The following is a 15078-nucleotide window of genomic DNA, read 5'->3' as shown; positions in this document are numbered from 1 at the left end:
AACTATGCTAGATTCTGAACACACAGTGGTAAACAAAACAGACACTCCCCCCCCCCCCGTTTTCTTAGTGCTTTACTAGTGGATTTATTAGTGTCTTAAGTGGCCAAATACATTTTTGATCTTACAGTCTACAAATGACAAGCAATTAAGCAAGTAACTGCAATATATTGCAACAGCAGCACAAATTTTAGTACAACATAACCTATTCTAAAAGGTCTATTATAACCAAAAAGCAGGTTAGTTGCTTGCTGAATGCAGAGTCCAGTTAGGGAGAGTGAGGTCTGATACCAAAAAAATGTGAATTTATTCAGAAGCTAGCTTGGGGAAGGGCACAAAGCACCCTGCATTTAAATGTGCTACTTCACTTTGGGAGCAGAAAGAGGGCACTTTTGTAAGGTAGGGGAGTAAATGAGCTAGGGAAGGCATCCCCCTGCTACTGGGCAGTTATATACTGGGCAGTTCAGTTGGTACCTTCCTGGGCAGAAATAAGTTGCAAAAGTGACCAAGTGGTGGCCGGGCGCGGTGGCTCACGCCTGTAATCCCAGCACTTTGGGAGGCCGAGGCGGGCGGATCACAAGGTCAGGAGATCGAGACCACGGTGAAACCCCGTCTCTACTAAAAATACAAAAAATTAGCCGGGCGCGGTTGTGGGCGCCTGTAGTCCCAGCTACTCGGGAGGCTGAGGCAGGAGAATGGCGTAAACCCGGGAGGCGGAGCTTGCAGTGAGCCGAGATCGCGCCACTGCACTCCAGCCTGGGCGACAGAGCGAGACTCCGTCTCAAAAAAAAGAAAAAAAAAAAAAAAAAAAAGTGACCAAGTGGGCATGCTTTTGACATGCTCTCCTGAGGTGACCCCCTGGAGGTGAGGGTTCCCTGAGGCATGCTTTGGTCTGCAAATCCACTGTCAAGGAGAGATCTTGTAGCACATAGATGAACTTCCCCTGTAGGGAATGTCTGGCCAGGGGAGGTGAAAGGTGGCATTTGTATTTCTAAAGGACTAAGTGGGAAGAAGGGAGTAGAGGTAAGGGGGAAAGAAGAAAAGAGGAAAAAATAATAAAAACAATTAAACCAATTTAGCAAATTGAAGGTACTTGGTTACACTATTTATCCATCTACCTAGATATATTTTTAAAATCGTTTTATCTGCGTATTTATGTTATACTTGAAATTACTAGAAAAGTTAAAATAAAAACTTTTCAACTATTTGGAGACAGTTAAAGTGGCAACTACTTTCAATAATATATGACTTATTTGAGTTTGAGTAGGTCAAGGAAGCCAATATATTGGAAGCCAAATAATTTGGCAGCATTATAGCCTTGGAATGACCCTAGCGGAGGAGACATTGTTATGAGCTATGCTATAAAAGTGCATGTAAGACACAGACTGAACTACAGGCTCTAGTGTAGCTGTTTTTAATATTTTTAAATGGAACTAGGGAGGAAAGAGTTAAAATAGCTGGCCCGCAACCAGTTCATTTGCTTTGTGAGGAAGCCCACCCACCCCCTGGCAACCAGGTGGACAAGCAAAGAAAACAGGTGACTGTCTATTCTCCTTGCCAACTAGACCTCTGATAGTGATTTTTGCTATGTGGAAAAAACCTGCAGAATATCTTTAGCAGGATGTCCCTGGCTAGAGGATTACTTATAATAAACCTATAATCTAAGGGTTTATGGTTTTGGGTTATACAATGGATGTGTTTCATAACTTACATGTTCTCCTTGTTGTTTGAGGTGAACTGCAACTTCTTTAGAAACCCCAGCTATTATTTAGGGGAAGAGAGACCATGTCTGATGCAGGAAGGAAGGACTAGGAACCACCCTTTTAGTTCCAGATTTCTCTCACTTCACCCAAACTGGAGATATTCTGTATTTTTGAAATTATCAATAAAACTTGATATTTCCGTGTCATAGCACATCTCACCCAGAAATTCAGGTTAAAGCTTGAGAGTTATTTACTAAGGAAAGGTATTAGTAAGTTTTTGTTTAAAAAGAACAGTGCTGCTACTGATAACACCAATAATTATAAATCCTTATACTTACTGCTATACCAAGTGTTTTATGTGTCCTGAATTACTACTCTCAACAGACCTATGAGTTAGTTGTATAAAACTTGGATGTATCAAGTAAATTTGCCAAAGCCACATTGTTAGCAAGTGGAAGAGGTGGGAAAAATGTGATTTTTACATGCAAAATGATGGGAATTCTCAGGGTCAGTGTTCATGGAGGTTAGTGAATTGCAACTAATGAGATTGGGAGGATAAAAACTAGGATAGACTTGGAAATTAGACTGCTTAGTTTCAAATCTCAGCTCCAGTTGGGATTAGTGTGGTTTTGTGCAAAATGCTATCTTTTCTACACTATAGTCTCCTCAGTAAACTAGTGACCAAATATTCACATAAAGTTATTGTGCTCATATAACTATAGTAAGTACTCACTAAGTGTTAGTTAATATAATTATTATTTTCAATTGACCTCACTACAAAAACATCGGATTCAATGATTTCTATAGTTTCTTCCACTTCTAAAATAACATGACTCTGGATTCCCATCAGCTGCTTCTCATAGTCATCTGATATGTAATGGACTCATGAGATCTAGTGAGTAGCGGGGACATGACTTATTCCTACTGCCATCTCCTTCCCATCAGTAGTTGCAAAATAAAACTTGGATGTCACTGTGTGTTGGGAAGAAGGCCTGAGTATCTAGCAAGAGGAAACACAAGTCTTTGGTCTTTCTGCATAATGAGAGCTTTGCTTCCTTCTCCAAACCTAAAAGTGATTCATTCTTGACCAATGGAGTGCCTTATCACCATTGGTTCATCCGTTCTGGAAGTGAGGGTTTGTCCTAGGAAAGGGAAAGGACTGGCTTGGTTACTTTCTCACCTAAGAGGGAGCACAGGGTTGCTGATTCACAAGTCATGGGGTTTCCCCTGCAGTGAAGCTCAGGGAGCTGATGTGTCAGATGAGGGATATGGGCAGATTCAGTGTTCAAATGATGACACTGAGACTCTGCTTCTCTCTGTATCTCTCTGGTACCTTCATTTTCAGGTCATGTCTCTTTAAGTGTGGCACTGGCAGGTCCCGGCTCACATAGTTCATGCAGCTCATAAAAACTGAGGAACAGAGAGACCCTTTTTTTTTTTTTTTCCAGAACCCATATATTCAAGGATGAGATTCTAACTGTCCTATCCCTGAACTAATCCCATTGCTGGGGGATGTGTGCTTCAGTGGGTCTGGGATCAGCGACGTGTTCCCAGAGCCCCTTGGGTGCATGTGCATGTGTGTATTAGCAGAGAGGCATCAAGAAGGGTTAGTTTTCCTTGAACCTCATAGAATCGGTTTCTACTGGAAAGAGGGATCCTACTACCAGAGAAGAGAAAGCGATGCTGGAAAGAGGAATACAATGGCTATACCAGTTTCATCTAGTTACACTTTCACCCTTTCCTCAATGACTCTACAAGAAGGAAGGGGATGAATCTGGGAGAATGGAAAAATGGGGAGGACAGCTTTGAAAGGAATGTATGTGGACAGCGTGTTTGCTGGTGGAGGTGGAGAGTGACCTAAGTTGTGGGATGAGTGGACAATAAGAACAGAGGTGTCACGAGCACAGACTGCCCCACGTTGGAGGGACACGGAGTTTGACACCTTGCACTACTTCTTCCCTTCCACTCTGGGAAATAGGCTCCAAATTCACATATTGCCAAGAAGAAAACCCACACTGAGAACATGTACATTCCCGAGTATCAATTCTAAGTAGCAACTAATATCTAAGTGTATGAATTTTGTATTAATAGAAAATAATAGAAGATACTTAAAATTAGTAAAATTTAACACAGAAGCCTCAGAGTAAGGGATACCTTTGAAAAGTTCCAACACTGACATTATTTTTTAAATAGTACAAGGTGACATCTGTTAGAAATCAATTAGTATTTTCAGTTGCTAGACATAAAAACACTAAAAATGGGACTGCTAACACAAAACACAATATACAACAATTGCTTCCCTCTGCTGACTAAATTAATGCTTTTCCTGGACCTTCTGTAAAGATGGGCTCTTCAACTCATGGACTTTGTCATATGGTGGCTTTCTGCACCTAGTTTATCCTATGACTGTCCCTTCTAAATGACACACCATTTTGAGATATGTAGACCTATGTATATTGTTGGCACGGAGAAGTGATTATGATGCAGGGACAATGAGAGGAAAAGACACAAAATAATGTGTCTTTAGCTTACTTACAAAGAAGAGGATTCTGCCATCCTTCTTGCAACCCCACACAACACTGTGACCTATGCCAGCTGGAGCATACTTCAATTTGAGTGAAAATTAAGAGTGTTTATCATTCTCTGGGATGAACTGAGGCATGCACCACCAAATACTGATTAGGTTTGTCTTTAATGATGACTTTTATTGGTAAAGCACAAAATATTTTCCCATAGCCTGTTTACATTTTGGAGCTCCGCTTTGATGACCACACTGTGATACGATGACCCTCTAAGGTGTCTTCTATCATTCTATGAGCTTCCTCACAACTTCATTTTCAAATTTCAAACTGTATCTCTGCTTTTCTTTAAGTCATATTTTAAAATTGTTCTTCCATATCAGCATTTGTTTCTAAGGGTTACTTTTAAAGAACAAGGGTCTTTGTAGTTAGATCAACATTCAGGCAAAAATTATTTGCTTTAAGGGAGGTCTCTTCGGATTATGTCATTTAAATATTTGTTCAGACATAAGTAAGGATGTTAACACTATCCTGCATCCCACCCTCCTCCAAAAAACACCCCACACATACTTTGACAGGGAGTAAAAACTTTGTGAGTCAACATTGTCTTTGCTACTGCCTTGTTTTGGTGAAGTTTTCAGGTATGGTTAGGCTTCTGTGTTTCGTGAATCAGCTGCCAGTTGCACTGAGCTTTCCTGGCCATATCTACTCAAGCCGACTTTGCTAGCGTCTTTCTCACCATTTTCATAAAACAGATCCTAATGACTGGCAATCGACGGGTAAAGTATCAGCTATTTTACATCACACTCTCTATATCATCACACTCTCTGTATCATAGGAATACTGAAGGAGTAAAGATTCAGTCATGAAGAATGAATATACAATCAACTTTCATTTTCCTTTAGGGAGAGTCTCCTAATATGAGAAATTTAATTGTCAAATAGTCCCAGATCATTGATTCTTTTCCTACTTGCTTGTGCTATTGGGAAATCACATGGCTCACAAAGTAATAAAAGTATATTTTTAAGATCTGACTCATTGCAGCAGACTGGATGTTCTCAAATGGTACAATATCTTTTATTCTAAATGATCTTCATACATGAAGACCTTGGCATGTCTCTCATCTTGTGTTGGATCTATCCCTTCCTTGAACGTGGACAAACCAGTGTTACTGTCACAATCCACAGAGTATGTGACTTCTGAGACTAAATAAAAATATACCTTGCATTTCTGCTTTTCCCTTTTGGGATTCTTGCTCTTGGAACCAGCTGTCATCTTGTGAGAAATCCCAGGAAAGCCCTTGTAGAGATGCCACAGGTAACAGCCCCACTGAGGCCCCAGTCAACAGAGGGCATCAACTGCCAGATAGGTGAGTGAAGGCAATGCCCTAGATTTCAACCCTTGGCCGTACAGTCACTCTCAGCTTTTGTCTTTGCAGCTGGAAATCCAGACAATGTGGTTCAGAGCAATCCATCCTTGCTGTCTCCAAATTCCTCACCTACAGAATTTGTGAGTGCAGCTGAGTTTGTTTTGTGCCACTACGTTCTGCAGCAGTTTGTTACATAGCAATAGAAACTGGAATGCACACCGCTAGAAGGTTACTGAATTTCACCCCATTCCTCCACTAAAACCTCCCCACTCACCTCTCCACAGTGCGTGTGGGAAATCTACTCCTCTCCATGATAAAAAGAATCATCCCAAGTAGATTCAGCCTTTCTTCATAACCTCGTTAGCTCACCAATTCACCTCCTCTTATACATAAATGCTAAGGCTTCTAAGAAACTCACGTAAACCCTATTCCTCTGACTACTGCTGGGCCACAGAAAGCCAGACAATGAACACAACTAAAAACACAGCCTAGTGGTGGCAGAGAATCGTGCAATGAAATTATTAACAGTGGAAATGAGCAATACATTGAAACATTTTATAAGGACATAGAAAACAATTTATTTTAGATATGAATAATTTCCCTATCATAATAAAGTATTTGTGATAAAAAGCAAATTTGTCATTGCACATTATCTCAGATTCCTAAATATTACTGTGTCAAATTTATGCAAATGTCAATGACAAAATTATGAGAAAGTTAAAACATCATGGTTTTGGGAGCCAGAGAAATTTGTATTCGAAATCACCTTCATTGACTGACTTTATGACTATGAATGTATTATTTAACAGTTCTCAGACCTAGTTTCTTTGTGCACTAAAAACAAAGATAAAAATGCTTATCTTCTTGATCTGTTAACATATTAGATTGTTTGAGATTTTGAGTTAGGAATCAGAAGTACAAATAGATACATACTTTTTTGATACTGTGTTAAAATGTATTTCCCGAGGCAAATTATATAAAGTTTAATAAGCTGAAGAAAACATCAAAGAGTCCATAATTGTTTCTTCTCAGAGTAGTAGCAATTTATTTGATCTGAATTAATGGCAGTTGGGGTTTTGGATTATATGAATAGATAGATAAACAAGTTCATTAAAGCTTTACAGAACAGGAAGGCCAGCGGGGTTTAAAGTTGGCTTTATAAAACTCAGAATATTTGGAGCATAGTTTAGCCCAACTTTCCTTTAAGTCTGATAATAGATTTTCAGACAACAATATAAGGTAAAGTGAAGGGTGGGGAGGAGGGAACCTTTTATTGCCTTCATTCTCCATAAAAGAGAGGCTATAACTGACTTAAATGCATAGAATCATTTATTATCTAACAAACATATAAATCTCTCTCTCATGCACACACCCCCCGACACACACACTCAAACTGTAGCTTCTGTGTGAAGCATAAACGCTGCAAAGCCTTCCACACCATTTGGCAAAGAGCATATGAGGATGCTGTCCCCAGCAGAGGCTGTGAGTCAGCCAAAACACAGGCGGCCCATGACTGTGGGGCACACAGAGCTGGAGGTGGGAGCAGAGGCCTAGGGATTACTGCCCCCTCACCCCAAGCTTCAGCAGGCAGGGGCGGTGGAATAGGCTGCAGGCCACAGCGTTGGTGTACATGTCCTGGCTCACCGCCTCTGGGAGCGCTGGGGATCCAGGAGCAGACAGACCCTCACTCACAGCAGCCATTCCTTCACTGCAACCAAGTGTGCCGTGGAGACCCAGTGAGGAGCGACACAGTGTGATGGGGTATGTGGAAAAGAAATGCTAAAACTCAACAGGTGATTTGGGAATGATTAAAGTGACTTGAACTTACATCACTTGGAAAGCAGTTTTATTATACATATATACACATAGTTCTAGCTAGAAAATAAAAATTTAGTTTTAATTTTTTGCTTTGGACATTGATACTTTACATTAACTTCATTAAATGTTTCTCAATAACACCCCTGTTTGTTATATATGTACACATACACATCCATTTACAAAGACACATGTGCACGTGCACACACACACACGACAATATTCATAAAACAAGAACACTAATACTGTCACATGATTGGTAGCATTGTCCAATTGGTAGATAATTGTCAAGCTTAATTTTAATAGTGGGACATTTAATAAGGCATCTTACAGTTATTTACCTATACCAACTGAATGTTTGGTTTATGGAATCCCTTTATGGGACTGAGATTGCTGTTGCTGCTTAATGGCTTTTATTGAAAAACCCAAGGTCTCCTGTTGGACACTGATCTATTGTAGGAATCTTAACTTTATTGATTACTCCATCAGGAAGTACTTTCTTTACCCTTAGTATACCCGTGGTACCCTTCTGTTCCATTCACACAACATTTGTATTAAATTAACTTTTTCTAGAAACATTTGGGAACATGTTCCAATCTCCTTCCCATTAGCTACCTGTATACAAACACAAGCCCTCTCAGTGCAGCTTCAGAGTCTTACACATAATTTTTATTCCTCAGGGCCCAGCACAGTGCCTTGCATATTTCAGAGTCAGTTAAATATTCAGAATAGAGGTGTAAATGTTTTAGTTTTCTACATATGATCTAAAGAATCCTTAACAATATGGAGTTATCTTTCCTTCAAAGAATAATGAGCAGTGGATCAGGAACCTGGAGCTTACGCTCTGCTTTTAACTAGCTGCATATCTTAGTCTTTAACTTCCACGACTCTTAATTTTCCTCTGTAAAACAAGCAAGTGTACACAACAGTCATAAATATTGTATTCTATGAGCAAGCCTAATTTTTACCTGTGCCTTCTTCCTCTCAGGTTTATGGTGGCTGTATTGGGGACAGATGCATGTCACGAGGGTTTCTTTCCTGGAGGCATTAGTCTGTGATAACAGGTATTTTTGTCACTCCAAAGCTTAGTTGAAAATGGTGTTTCAGGAAATGGTGTTACAGCTCTGATTGAATGAGCTGGATGCTGTCCTGCTGGGCACCCCTGAGTGCTTTCCTGAAATGAAAAAAAAAAAAAAAGTTTCCTGACTCACTTTTTATAAAGTTCATATATCACACTCCTGGTAAATCAAGTCTGTACTGAATTTGTGATCACTGTTAGTTTGAAAATTGATAGTGAGAAATTAAAGTACATACATTAGGCTGGATTCTATTCCCCTCTCTGCCCACCAGAAACTCATATGCTGAAGCACTAAGCCCCAGCACCTCAGAATGTGGCCTTATTTGGAAATAGAGTCTTTACAGAAATAATTAAGTTAAAAATGAATCCATTAGTGTGAGTTCTAATTCAATATGACCAGTGTCCTTATAAAAAGAGGGCATTAGGACACACACACAAACACACACAGAGGAAAGATTATCTACAAGCCAAGGAGGGAGGCCTCAGAAGAAACCAATCCTGCTGACACCTTGACCTGAGATTTCTAATCTGTAGAATTGTGAAAATATAGATTTTTGTTGTTTAAGCCACCCAGACTGCAGTACTGTGCTATGGCAGCCTGAACAAACAAATATAGTCTACAATGAATCTCAAAATCTGTAACATTCTTTAATTCGAATTTAAACAACATTGTGTAAACTAAGATTTTTAGAAATTTCAAAATTTTATCGAATTTCTTTCCAAAAATGTTTTAATTTTAAGAATCAGATTGTGATATACATCATTAAGATGGCTGACTAAATGGGGCCAGGAAGAACATCTGCCAGTGAGGGACCAGGTCATCAGGAAGACTGGTCCCCTTCTAGCAGATCTTCAGAGGGAAGCATTGAGAGTTGACAGAGGGAAGACACAGAAGCTGGGCCGAAGACAGAGGAAGCTGGGAACCCCACACAGGGCTATCATGCACTGGGACTCATTCCTGGCCACCAATAGCTCCTGGGGAAGGAGTGAGTTGAACAGGCAAGGAAAAACCTGCTGTCACCAAAGACCTCTGGAACCCTGGCAGGAGACCCCTTGACCAACACAGACTCTTGAGTTGGCAGGGAGAGCTGCTTAGAGAAATGGTAGGGGCAGAACTCCAGCTTTAGTGGCCCAGAGGATTTGGTGTGAGAGTGTCTGTAGTGGAGCACCACCAGGAATGCCCATCCCCTTAGGCTCGACTTGCTCCCATAGGAGACTTTAGCACCAGGGGAACTGTTGGACCTGATCTCAGCAGAGCTGTCTTGCCCATGAGATGGGGCCAATCTGACTTTAGCACCCCTCAGTCTCCTGGGCTCTTCCATGGCCCCAGCCTGACCACACCTGTTTGCAGTGCTGCTTCGGGAGCAAGTGAGGGGGTTGTGTACTCCTAGGGGCAATATCATGGCTCTTGCCTTGGTGGATGTCACCTGACCAGCAGAGAGCTCCAGCACAGCAGCCTCATGGACATACACCAACCCACTCATGTTCTCACCCCACTGCAGCCTTCCCTGTGCTGCTTTGCCTGCATGCACTTGCCCATGGACATCCCCTACATTGCTTTGCTGGTGTGTGTGTATGCAAGTGGACCTTGCCTCTCCTTCCCTGTCAGCATACATGTGCACATGCACCCTGCCATGCTACTGCTGCCAGCATGAGTGCCCCCTACCTTCCTTCCCTCACTGCACCACTTTGCTGTCAGAGCATTGTCAGGCATGGAGCCTACCAGTCCCACCCCGACCAACATCCTGCCCTTGTGCCAACACTGCTGCTGGCATGGAACTAAGCACAGAGAACGCAACTGTCTCCCACCCTGGGCAGCAACTGTCATATACACGAATGCACACAAACGACACGCATAGTCCTGTGCTCACCAGCACCCCACCACCATGCTAATACCACTACCAATGTGAATGCATACACACATGCTGGTGGGGTCCCCTGCATCCCATCCTACCAAGTCATGCTGCCACTACTGCAGTTCCAAACTCACACAGAGGCTGGAGCCCTGGCACCTGCTAGCACCCCACCATAGCTGATGAATGTACACCCCACCATGCTGCCAGTGCTGCTGAGGCTGGCATGTGCAAACAATGATGGATCCCACTGCCGCTACCCTATGAAGCACTTTGGATGGCATCGCTTATTGTAATGTTGTGACCAACAGTCTGGGAGAACCATGGACCCTCTAGCACAGCAGGTTCCTAACCTCCAAAGGTCATAGAGCAAAGCCAGGACCAGATACCAGTCCCCCAGAATTAGAGAATGTAGTCCAGGAGGGCTGAGCTGAGTCTTGGCCCCCTGAAATCTTCCAGAAATGGAGCCAGTTGACCAAAACCACCTTATACCACAATCAATCCCTCAAGGTCATAAAATAGGATAAAAGAAAAAAAAACTCATTCAAAGAATAGCAACTTTAATGATTGAAGGAACACAAGTCCACAAAGATAAAAATGGACCAGCACAAGAACTTTGACAATTCAAAAAAGCCAGAGGGCCTTCTTTCCTCCAAATGACCACACTAATTCTCCAGCAAGGGTTCATAACTGGGCTGAAATGGTGGAAATAGAATTCAGAACATGGATAGGAATGAAGATAATCAAGATTCCGGAGAATGGTGAAACTCAATCCAAGGAAGCTAAGAATAATGAGAAAATGATACAGGAGCTGGCAGGCAAAATGACCAGTACAGAAAAGAACAACATAACTGACCTGATAGAGCTGAAAAGCACCCTACAAGAATTTCATAAAACAACTGCCTGTATTAACAGCAGAATAGACCAAGCTGAGGAATGAATCTCAGAGCTTGAAGACTGGCTTTCTGAAATAAGACAGTCAGACAAGAATAAAGAAAAGAATGAAAAGGAACAAACAAAACCTCCAAGAAATATGGAATTATGTAAAGAGACTAAATCTGCAATATATTGGCATCCCTGAAAGAGGAGAATGGAAGCAACTTGGAAAAAATATTTCAGGATATCTTCCATGAGAACTTCCACAACCTAGCTAGAGAGGCCAACATTCAAATTCAGGAAATGCAGAGAACTCCTACAAGATGCTTCACAAAAAGCTGATCCCCAAGAGGTATAATCATTAGACTCTCTAAGGTTGAAATGAAAGAAAAAATGTCAAAGATAGGTAGACAGAAAGGACAGATCACCTACAAAGGGAAGCCCATCAGATTAACAGTGGATCCCTCAGCAGAAACACTAAAAGCCAAAAGAGATGGGGGTGGGGGGTGGGGGGTGGCACTCTATATTCAACATTCTTGTTGAAAAGACATTCCAATAAAGAATTTCATATCCAGCCAAACTAAGCTTCATAAGTGAAGGAGAAATAAGATCCTTTTCAGACAAGTACATACTGAGGAAATTCATTACCACCAGACCTGCCTTATGAGAGCTGCTAAAAGAAGTACTAAATATAGAAAAGAAAGTTACCACTACAAAAAGACACTTAAGTACACAGATCAGTGACACTATAAAGCAGCCACATGAACAAGTCTGCTTAATAAACAGCTAACAGATAAATGGGAAGATAAAATTCACACATATCAATACTAACCTTGAATGTAAATGGACCAAATGCTCCAATTAAAAGGCACAGAGTGGCAAGCTGGATAAAGAAGCAAGACCCAATGGTATGCTGTCTTCAAGAGACCCATCTCACATGCAGTGACACCCATAGGCTCAAAATAAAGGGCTGTAGAAAAATCTACAAAGCAAATGGAAAACAGAAATAAAGCAGGGGTTGCAATTCCAATTTCAGACAAAACAGACTTTAAACCAACAAAGGTCAAAAAAGGCAAAGAAGAGCATTACATAGTGGTAAAGTGTTCAATTCAACAGGAAGATCTAACTGTCCTAAATATATATGCACCCAACACAGGAGCACCTAGATTCATAAAGCAATTTCTTAGAGACCTTCAAAGATACTTAGACTCCCACACAATAATAGTGGGAGACTTCAACACCCCACTGATAGTATTAGACAGATCATCAAGGTAGAAAGTTAACAAAGATATTGAGAACCTGTACTCAACACTGGACCAAATGGACCTAATAGACCTCTACAGAACTCTCCATCTCAAAACAACAGAATATACATTCATCTCATTGCCACATGGCACATACTCTAAAATCAACCACATAATTGGACATACAAAAATCCTTAGCAAATACAAAAAACTGAAATCATACCAACCACTCTCTTGGACCACAGTGCAATAAAAATAGAAGTCGAAATTAAGAAGATTGCTCAAAACTATACAGTTACATGGAAATGAAACAACCTGCTTCTGAATGACATATGAGTAAATAATCAAATTAAACAAATTTACAAGGAAAAAAATTAAAAATTGGGCAAAGGACATGAGCAGACACTTTTCAAAAGAAAACATACATACAGCCAACAAGCATATGAAACAAAGCCTAACATAACTGATCATTAGAGAAATGCAAATCAAAACCATGATGAGATACCATTTCACACCAGTCAGAATGGCTATTATTAAAAAGTCAAAAAATAACAGATGCTGGTGAGGTTGTGGAGGAAAGGAAATACTTATATTGCTGGTGGGAGCATAACTTAGTTCAACCATTGTGGAAGGCATTGTGGCTATTCCTCAAAGAGCTACAACCAGAGCTACCTTTGAACCCAGCAATCCTATTACTGGCTATATACCCAAAGGAATATAAATCCTTCTTTCACAAAGATACACCCACACATATGTTCATTGCATCACTATTCACAACAGCAAAGACAAAGAATCAACCTAAATGCCCACTAATGGTAGACTGGATAAAGAAAATGTGGTACATACACACCATGGAATACTATGCAGCCATAATAAAGGGCAAGATCTTGTCCTTTGCAGCAACATGAATAGAACTGGAGGCCATTATCCTTGGCAAACTAATGCCAGAACAGAAAACCAAATACCACATGTTCCTGCTTACAAGCGAGAGCTAAATAATGAGAACACATGGACACAAAGAGGGGAACAACAGACACTGGGGCCAACTTGCAGGTGGAGAGTGGGAGGAAGGAGAGGATCAGAAAAAAGTAACAATTAGGTACTAGCTTAATACCTGGATGGTGAAATAATCTGTGCAACAAACCCCTGTGACATGAGTTTACCTATATAACAAACCTGCACATGTGCCTCTGAACTTAAAATAAAAGTTTTTGTTTTTTTCTTTCTAAAAGAGTCAGATTGCATTTTGCTCAACAGTTCATAAACAATGGGGCTAATGTCATCCGACTATATAACATTGCAATTTCTGGAATGAACCCATCTCACTGATTGCCAGAGATAGGCCAGTGAATACTCCCTGAAACCCTAAAAAAGAGAATTACTTCTTAATGACTGTTATCCTGAAAGACATTGATAGGTTTCAAGATCTCTAAGGTGGCAGTCACAGAGATCAGCACCTATTTCCCTATGTGAATTTATTGTTAATCCCAAATGAGCTGGTTGAGATAAAGTATTAATTCACTGAAAAGAATACTCTGGGGAAAAATAGTGCTGGTGTATCATTATTTTCATGTTCCCTCCCATTCATATTTTGTATTTTATCATTATTAACCATTGATATAGAATGTATATAAATCCCATCTTTTGGTAGGATCATAAAACATTGGTACTGGCAGTAATTTTAAAAATTAACCCTCTTCTATCTTACAAAACTAAACAGCTAGATTACCATGCAATGTGGCAATTGAACCCCCAGGTATTTACCCAACTGGATTTAAAACTTAGGTTCATCTAAAAACCTGCACATGAATGTTGATAGCATATTTATTTATTGTAGCAGATTTATTCATACTTGATAAAAACTAGAACAATCAAGATATCTTTCAAGAGGTGAATGGATAAACGGTGGCATATCCATATAATGGAATATTAGTCGGTGGTTTTTAAAAAGAGCGATCAAACCACAAAATGACATGGGTGATCCTTAAATGAATATTTCCAAGTCTCACTTTCAGAAGCCACTCTTAAAAGGCTGCCTCCTGTATGACTTAAATTTTATTACATTCTGGAAAAGAAAAACTAGAGTGAAACTAAAAAGATCAATGGTAATGAGAGGTTCAAGGAGAGAGAGAGATTATAGGTGAAGCACAAGGGATTTTTAGGGCATTGAAATAATTTATTTGTCACTGTAATGATGGATACGTGATATTATGACACATGAATATTGGAATTGAGCAATTGGGTTAATGGATGGCAGATGTATGAGCCAGGTTACCAAGTTGCACAGGAATTTGCAGACAAGCAAGGGGAACTAGAATCATCCATGTAGTAACAGAGTAGAACTGGAGACATCAGTACGACTTCATGTTTGTCCAGATAATTACATATAGAAAAATTTATAGATGTGTATGTGTGTGAGCTATCATATACACTTGTATTTCCTTGCTCTGTCAACTGAGAGAATCTAAGTAGAATGACACCAGTAGCAATGAGCACACTTAGTGCTCAGATCACAGTTTCCAATGTCACTCTCCAATATAAGTCATGAGCAACAATTCTAAGACTGCGGCAGGTAATATACAAGATTAGCCTGGAACATCTTCCAGTGCCAGAAATTGAGAATA

General features: G+C 40.4%; 1 long non-coding RNA gene across 1 annotated transcript in view; it reads right to left on the bottom strand.

Moving 5' to 3' along the window:
• The window catches only part of LOC144330606 (uncharacterized), a 71303-nt gene that overhangs the window by 5683 nt on the left and 50542 nt on the right, over positions 1 to 15078 (bottom strand). The window contains exon 2 of the long non-coding RNA XR_013396898.1: positions 8372 to 8577. This is a non-coding gene — a long non-coding RNA (uncharacterized LOC144330606). The remainder of the gene's footprint in view (positions 1 to 8371; positions 8578 to 15078) is intronic.

Source organism: Macaca mulatta, chromosome 8, assembly GCF_049350105.2.
Source record: "Macaca mulatta isolate MMU2019108-1 chromosome 8, T2T-MMU8v2.0, whole genome shotgun sequence".
NCBI lineage: Eukaryota > Metazoa > Chordata > Mammalia > Primates > Cercopithecidae > Macaca > Macaca mulatta.
Note: the sequence above shows the minus strand (reverse complement) of the source record. Positions and strands in the feature narration are given on the sequence as shown.